General features: G+C 39.0%; 1 long non-coding RNA gene across 6 annotated transcripts in view; it reads right to left on the reverse strand.

Moving 5' to 3' along the window:
- LOC148053258 (uncharacterized) overlaps window positions 1–6,310 on the reverse strand; it is a 37,551-nt gene extending 31,241 nt beyond the window's left edge. For all 6 annotated transcript variants that reach the window (XR_015708600.1, XR_015708599.1, XR_015708595.1 and 3 more), the window contains exon 1: window positions 6,111–6,310. This is a non-coding gene — a long non-coding RNA (uncharacterized LOC148053258). The remainder of the gene's footprint in view (window positions 1–6,110) is intronic.
- Window positions 6,311–6,753: the final 443 nt, after the last annotated feature.

Genomic DNA, 6,753 nt, shown 5'->3' on the forward strand with positions numbered 1-6,753 from the left:
TTTGTTGTAGTCAGATTTTAAAAGTATCTAATTTGTCAGGAATCTGTCTCCTTTTAAAGAATGACTGTTGCACTAGTTGTGAACCAATAGGTGGTAGCAGGGCAGGCAGCCTTGTAAATTAAGAATATGGAAATAAGCATGTAAGGGGAATTGCTTAGCTATTTTCTTCTTCCTTCAAATATTAGCAATGCTGGGGTCTGAAGAAAGAATGAACAATTTTGAGAGGTGATCAACCAGCAGCAGAAGAGATACCATGAAAATGGCCCGTAATATAATTTGGTTTTGCTTTTCTTTTTTTAAAGCCAAGAACATTTCATTATGTTAAAAATAAGTTAAGGTTGCCAAGCCAAGTATTCAGAACTTAGGAAATGAAAATGAATGAAATTTTAATTCTTCCTGCTTGTGCATATGAATTATGATCAGTCTTTAATGTGATTGGAAGAGCTAGTCAGATGTTTTTCAGCTCACTAGTATGGGCTGAGCATTCAGATATTATGACAAAAGCTATCAAAAAGATGATCAGGAAATCAGTTTTAAATGCAACGTTCACTTAGCAATGCTGGGGAATTGTGGGGAGAGGCTTTTGCTTTTTTTTGTTTCACTTTTTATAGTGAAACAAAAATTAAAAATCAAACAAATATATCATTTAAGGACTCCTGCAACATTTAAAGAAGTGGGGGTGTTTAAAATATTTCAACCAGAATTGGATCAGAATGAGCAAAGCTGAATGAGGCACCGATCAAGTAAAAAGAAAAAAAAAGGAAGGGGGGAGATTATCATCATATAATTAAAGGCTACATCATTATGCTCAGGAAAGCTGTTGGTGAGCCAATCTTATTGCTGGCATTTCTTACTTTTTAACTGCTTGATTTGGCATCCTTAACAGCAGTCTTTTAACATATCCTTTAATGAACTCTACCCATGCTTCTGGGCATGATAGTAGGCAGCAGTTCTATATGGTAGAAAATTATTTTATCCACAAAGCCACCGGCAGAGAACAGCATATTAAAAGTGTAATTCACTTACTGAAAAATTCGCTTGTTTTTTGCCACATCCAATCTCAGAATTAGCTTCTCAGCTCTGAGGCTCGTGGAAGTCTAATCTAGCAGAAAACACTTAACACTTGTCATGGCCCCTGCTGAATACCATCTTTGTACCATCGGGAGGCAGTGCCTGGGCCATATTGCCCAAGAGCATAGAAGTAATTTAAAAGTTGTTTAAGAGGCCATTTGGAAATCTCCCATGTCTCAAAGGAATCATGTCATGGTAAAAATCAATCATGTCAGGACATTACTTGGTCCCATCCCAGCTCAGTGCCTGGTTTGTAGCCACAGTACTCCTGTTTCCATGAGCCCTGAGTGCTTGGAAGGGAGCAGTTTGGAGCTGTTTTAAAACTGGAAGAGCACAAAGGCGTTCGTATTCTGACTTTACACTCTCTGCACTGGTTATGCCCTTGGCTGGCCACCATAACACGAACTGAGCTCTGTGTTACTGTAGATAGTTCTTTACAACTGTGTGGAAATGTACAAAACCTACACAACTGCTCAAAATTACAGCTAGACAAATGGAAATAGGCAAAAAAAGCTTTGGCAAAACCAAAGAAAAAGCTGATTTAGCAGTGCATCTCATAACTAGCAGGGGTGTAGATCAAAATAGTGGGTGATAGAAATAAAGAATAGAGATGCAACAAAACAATTGAAAAATAGCTTACACTTTCATCCTGTATGGAGGTCTTCACACCAAGCACCAAAGGACAAAGGAGAGGGGTGCAGGATTTGGGAAGGCACTGCGACAATGCAGATTTTTGCTATCTGATTTTGAGGGCTTCTCAGGGAAGCACCAGAGAGGACTAAAATGATCCTGACATTGTTGCTGGTTTCAGCTAAGCCCTGATCTACCTAGAAGGTGAGATTCACTTTACTGCCCTAGTTCCCATGCGCCATCACCTGTTTACCACCTCATTCCTTGTCCTTCCTAGTTCTCTCCTTATAGTATATTAAATTTTTTAAAAATAGTTAACTAAATTAAGAGACTTCAGCTTAGCTGCTCCAGACTGCATCTTTTGCTGCCTTGTGGCCATAAGCACTTGACTGCTCAGAGTAACGTTAAAACAACCCCACAATGATACACATTTGCTGTATACTGATGTCAACTATAAGACCATGTACTGTGAAAATCGCTCTTAAGCAGGGATGAAACAGGTTGAAACCTGAGGAAGAAGCTTCATTTTCAACCTTTCACTTGCCTTTTGTGTATTTTGTTTGTATTTTCTGCAAAGAATCTGCTTCAGACCTTTACAGCCACAAACCCTCTAGCACATCTCAGCTAACATCTTTTTTTTTCTCATAAAATTACTATTAAGATCCTTAATATAATTTAAAAAGAATGTCAGACAGTTTTCTCTTGCTAAAGGGAAAAGAGGAAAGGATATCTTTAAGTTGAAATTGTCCTTGCCACTTCATGTTGAAGTAGCAAGGACTAAAATTTTTAAAGGACTCTACAACGGTGACTATGAGATTGTACTGAATAGGCTGCCATTTCTCTGTAATGAAAACCTCCCACATTGTTCAATTCTTTAGTGTTTGGGTGGGTCATATTAGCATATTTGTCTGTGTGGAGACATTTGCTCCAACAAATAGAAAAAAATTAAAACCCAAAGCAAAAACCCTTTCCTGCAGAGGTGGGTGCAGAAGAGAAAACCTGTAGAATCCTGCAAGGATGATGCTGGGTTGACCTTTTCAGAAAATGCTCTGGTTTTGTTGTTCTCTTAACCTGCCCCAAGAAGAAGTGCTCCCAGCACTACAAAACTCTAAAACCAAAGAACTTCACATCTGACATCTGAGAGCACTGGGAGCTTCGGAGTGCAAGGTGGAAGGGACAAGTCACTGCTTCTAATAATATTACAGTAAAGAAGACCTGTAAGGTAAAGTATAAAATACAATCCCAGATCTGCAATTTGCAGTTAGGTTGGTCCAAGAAGATTTAACATCAGGATCATTATTTACTTCTTATTTTTTTGTAAAGGATAAGGTTAATAAAGTCTGTGTTTTGCTAAACCTACTGAGGGACACATTCAACGTGGGAAGGACTGCCTGTTCCCTGAAAATCTGAACATGCCTTCTGGTTAATATTTTCCTGTAGAAATAGCTTGCCTCACCTGAGAAGAATGATTTAGAAAACACCTGCTGTGAGATGTAATTAGAGCACAAATCTGTGTAAAACTATGAGGCTGCTGAGATCTCACCAGGAGCAGGAGGTGCCCAGTTCCCTTGCATGCCTGCAGAAGTTTAGCGTTCAAAAACATTCTCCGTGACTCACATTCTGCAGGTGATTGTATGCACTAGGGCTGTAAATCATTTACTAAAAAAAGTGGGTGGCAACCTGATTAACACACACTGAGTAGGGAGGGAGACATAAATTACTTAAAAACTCTTTTCTGAGTCATGTATGCTTAAAGCTACAATTGCAGCAAGGTTGAATGTGATCAAACAAAAGTTCCATTGTAAAGGCTTTGTGAAAACTGTTTTAAACTGTTTAAATGATTTCTGAGAGAGAATAATAAAGATTCTCTATTTGGCTACCTGTAGATATAAAAGTTGTTTAATACAGAGTTTAATTCACCAGTTGTTACCCAACCTACAGAGTTACAGTTGTGCAAAGAAAAGAAATAATTTGGGAATATCACATTACTTACTATTTGATTAAGACAGGTCTGAAGCCTCATAAGCAGTAAACCTGGGCTTTTAGTAAGCAGCAGAGACATCAGTTCCAGAACTGAGTGGTTTTTCTCCAAAACAACACACTTCCAGCTCATTAAACCCAACAGTAATATTACTTAGGCCGAGGAAGAAGACCCAGCCCTTAGGTGTGCATGGTGTAAATGTTTCATTGATGAGTCCAAAGAAGTGATTTGTTGACTCTGTTGGCTCGATCTTCAGCCCTAGCTAAGTCCCCAGTATTTGATCCTGCATCTAGTGAAATCGGTGGGAAAGTTGCCACTGCTTCAAATGTACTCCAGCCTCAAGTATAGAACTGGAGGGGGTTTTGTTTGGGCGTGTGTGTGGTGGGTGTTGTTTTGTTCCATTTTGATACGGTTCAAAGAATTTTAAGCGCTGATGAATAACCTGGCCAGGGATAAACTAGGGTGCAAGTGAAAAGATTTCAAACCATCAGAGCAGTGTAAATAACCTGGACACACTGAGAAACAAAAACTCTTGCTTTTAACATTGAGCTTGAAGAGATGGAAACGAATTTTATGTTTCAGTTTCTCCAGAAAAGCTGAAAACAGCTTAGTTACCCAGGAGTCTCCTGAAAGGCAATTTTTCCTAAATGTTGAAAGAATACTAAATTTGAGGGAATTCCCCAGTTCCCAATGGAGTCCATGAAAAGGGTCCTATTAGAAGTAGGTTTTGGGTCAGGTGGGGGTGAGCTGTGGTATTTTTAATTCGTTCCATTTTAGCAGTAACCTAAAGTGCTTATAGCTCTAAGTAAGCTATATTCCTCTTCCAATGGCATAACTTCTGCAAGACTATAGATAAGAGATAACTGTGTTAAAGAAAAGATAACAACTAAACCAAGCTTTTTTCTCAGATAAATGATTGTTTGACATCATCAGTGTCAATTAAAGCTGATCTGAAGAAACAAAACTAATAGGACCTACATACTACAGAGCCGCACTCAGTGCTCCATAGTAAAGAACCATATAAATATTTGAATTTTCTAAGTGAGCTGTTTTATTCAACCATGGGAAAAAAGTTTCAAAAATAAGAGCAAGAATTGGACACCTACCCAGGTTTCAGGCAGTTCTCTCTTGATGCTCTGGAGCAACTCTGTCTTTCACGCCCCTGTTTCCAGACAACTAACTAAATGCAGGTGCAAGCTCAGATGTTTCTCCATCTTTTAACTATTGTGATGCATTCTAGCTGACAGAAGCACAGTGAGCCCTTGGTGTTGTAGTTAACCCATGGGTAATTGACAAAGATAACAAACACTTAAGCTCCCAAGCTGTGCAAAACACACCTAACACCTTTTTATAGTAAACATACAGTTTAGGGACCATGGTTTTCCCATCCTCACAAATTGGGATACCTCCTTCCTTTCCTCTCGCTCTTTTTCAGTCTTAGCCTTACCTCATATTTTGGGAAAAGTTTTCAATTGGGACAAATCATTCACAACAATGGTAGGCCAGATCCTCAGCTGCTCTAAATCAGCATAGCTCCATTGAGGTTATTCTGGCTGCAGTGCAGATACACCAGCTGAAGGGACAGCTTTACTCTTCTGTCCTACAGAGACCTCAGGCAGGCTCAACATCTGATAGAAGCACTCTAATGTCTGAAATAAAACAAGGCCTCCACAACCTGCAAGGTTAACATTTTGGTCTCCCCCACCACCCCGAAATTCCCTCCACATGTGGTATTTCAGATATGACAGACTAAAAGTTATTTACATGTTGTCTAATCTCTTGACCACTTGCAATCACAGATGCAGGAACTCTTATTTCAGTTTTGTTCCTGTCTTCTCCTCTTATCTCTGCCTAACACCTGCTTAAGAGAATATATACTATTACTTTTTATTCCTTTGCTTTCAGGGTCTTTCACTTCTTTATCTTGACTTTTTGTTACAAATATTTTCCTATTGGGGTCTTAACTCTTGAAACGAAATCTGATTGTGGGAAAATGTTTCTAAAAGAAGTTATCTCATCTTTTCTCTCTGGTTTGGAAAGCAGCATAAAAAGAAAACAAAATTCTTTCTATCAAATAGCTTATTCACATTTTTTAAATGTTTTTTCTTCTTCTTTTGTTCTACTCGGCAGGTGAACCAAGAAATTTCCCAGCAAATTAGATGTGGATTGGCTCCGGAGATACAAACTTTTTGCAGCTTGTCATTAGGAGCTCTTACTACAATGCCTAAGATAACTCCAGTTGGTATGCCACAAACAGTCTCACTACTATATTGGCAGATAGCTGAAAGCATCTGAGGACTCTGAGCATGAATCAGTCAATATGGGAAATACTTCCCTTTTCTTCTTCCACAACAGCTATGTGTGTTATCTCGCATAGTTTGAACAAAAGAAATGCAAGAAATTGCAGATCCTGCAGTTTTCCACTTACCTTGTGCATTTAGTAATTCTTTGTCCTGATCTAAATAAATCTGTCTTTTAATTACAGCTGTCCTTCCAATTAGTCCAATGCAGCTCTGGACATGACTGGCCTTAATGTAACTTCTGTGTTGCAAGGTGAAAGCCTGAGACAGACCCCAACAAATCAGCCTGCTGTGAGCAGGGAGGTTGGAGAAGGTGACCTACACTGTTCTTTATGACTCTCTGAGTCTCAGCCTTGTATTTCAGACAATGTGCCTACTTTTTTTAAATGCAGCACTGCATTTTTAACAGGCATCTGTTTAGCATTTTAACAGGTGACCTGTTAAATCTCCATGTCTGTGGGAAAGCCCCTACCATAACCTTGCTCTTTAGAACAAGGACAAATAGTAATTAGACTGACCAAAAATAACTTTAAAAGATATGTAAGATTCAAATGAGAGTTTCTTTTTTTTTTCTCTCTTTCTCCCCCCCCCCCCCCCCCCCATGTAAAATAGGAAAGTTTTTACCTTACATTTTCAGCTCAGACTGAAAGAAAAAGTTTCAGTTGCATCTTGGGCATAGTTAAGAAACAGAAGCAAGTTGATGTGTGCTCCTCAAACAGCCTGAGTGGGTACTTCCCCTGTCCAAGAACCAGGGGATCCACCTTTTGTCTG

Source organism: Nipponia nippon, unplaced genomic scaffold (assembly GCF_047370975.1).
Source record: "Nipponia nippon isolate SJK-2023a ecotype South Korea unplaced genomic scaffold, ASM4737097v1 scaffold_4, whole genome shotgun sequence".
In the NCBI taxonomy this organism is placed as follows: domain Eukaryota; kingdom Metazoa; phylum Chordata; class Aves; order Pelecaniformes; family Threskiornithidae; genus Nipponia; species Nipponia nippon.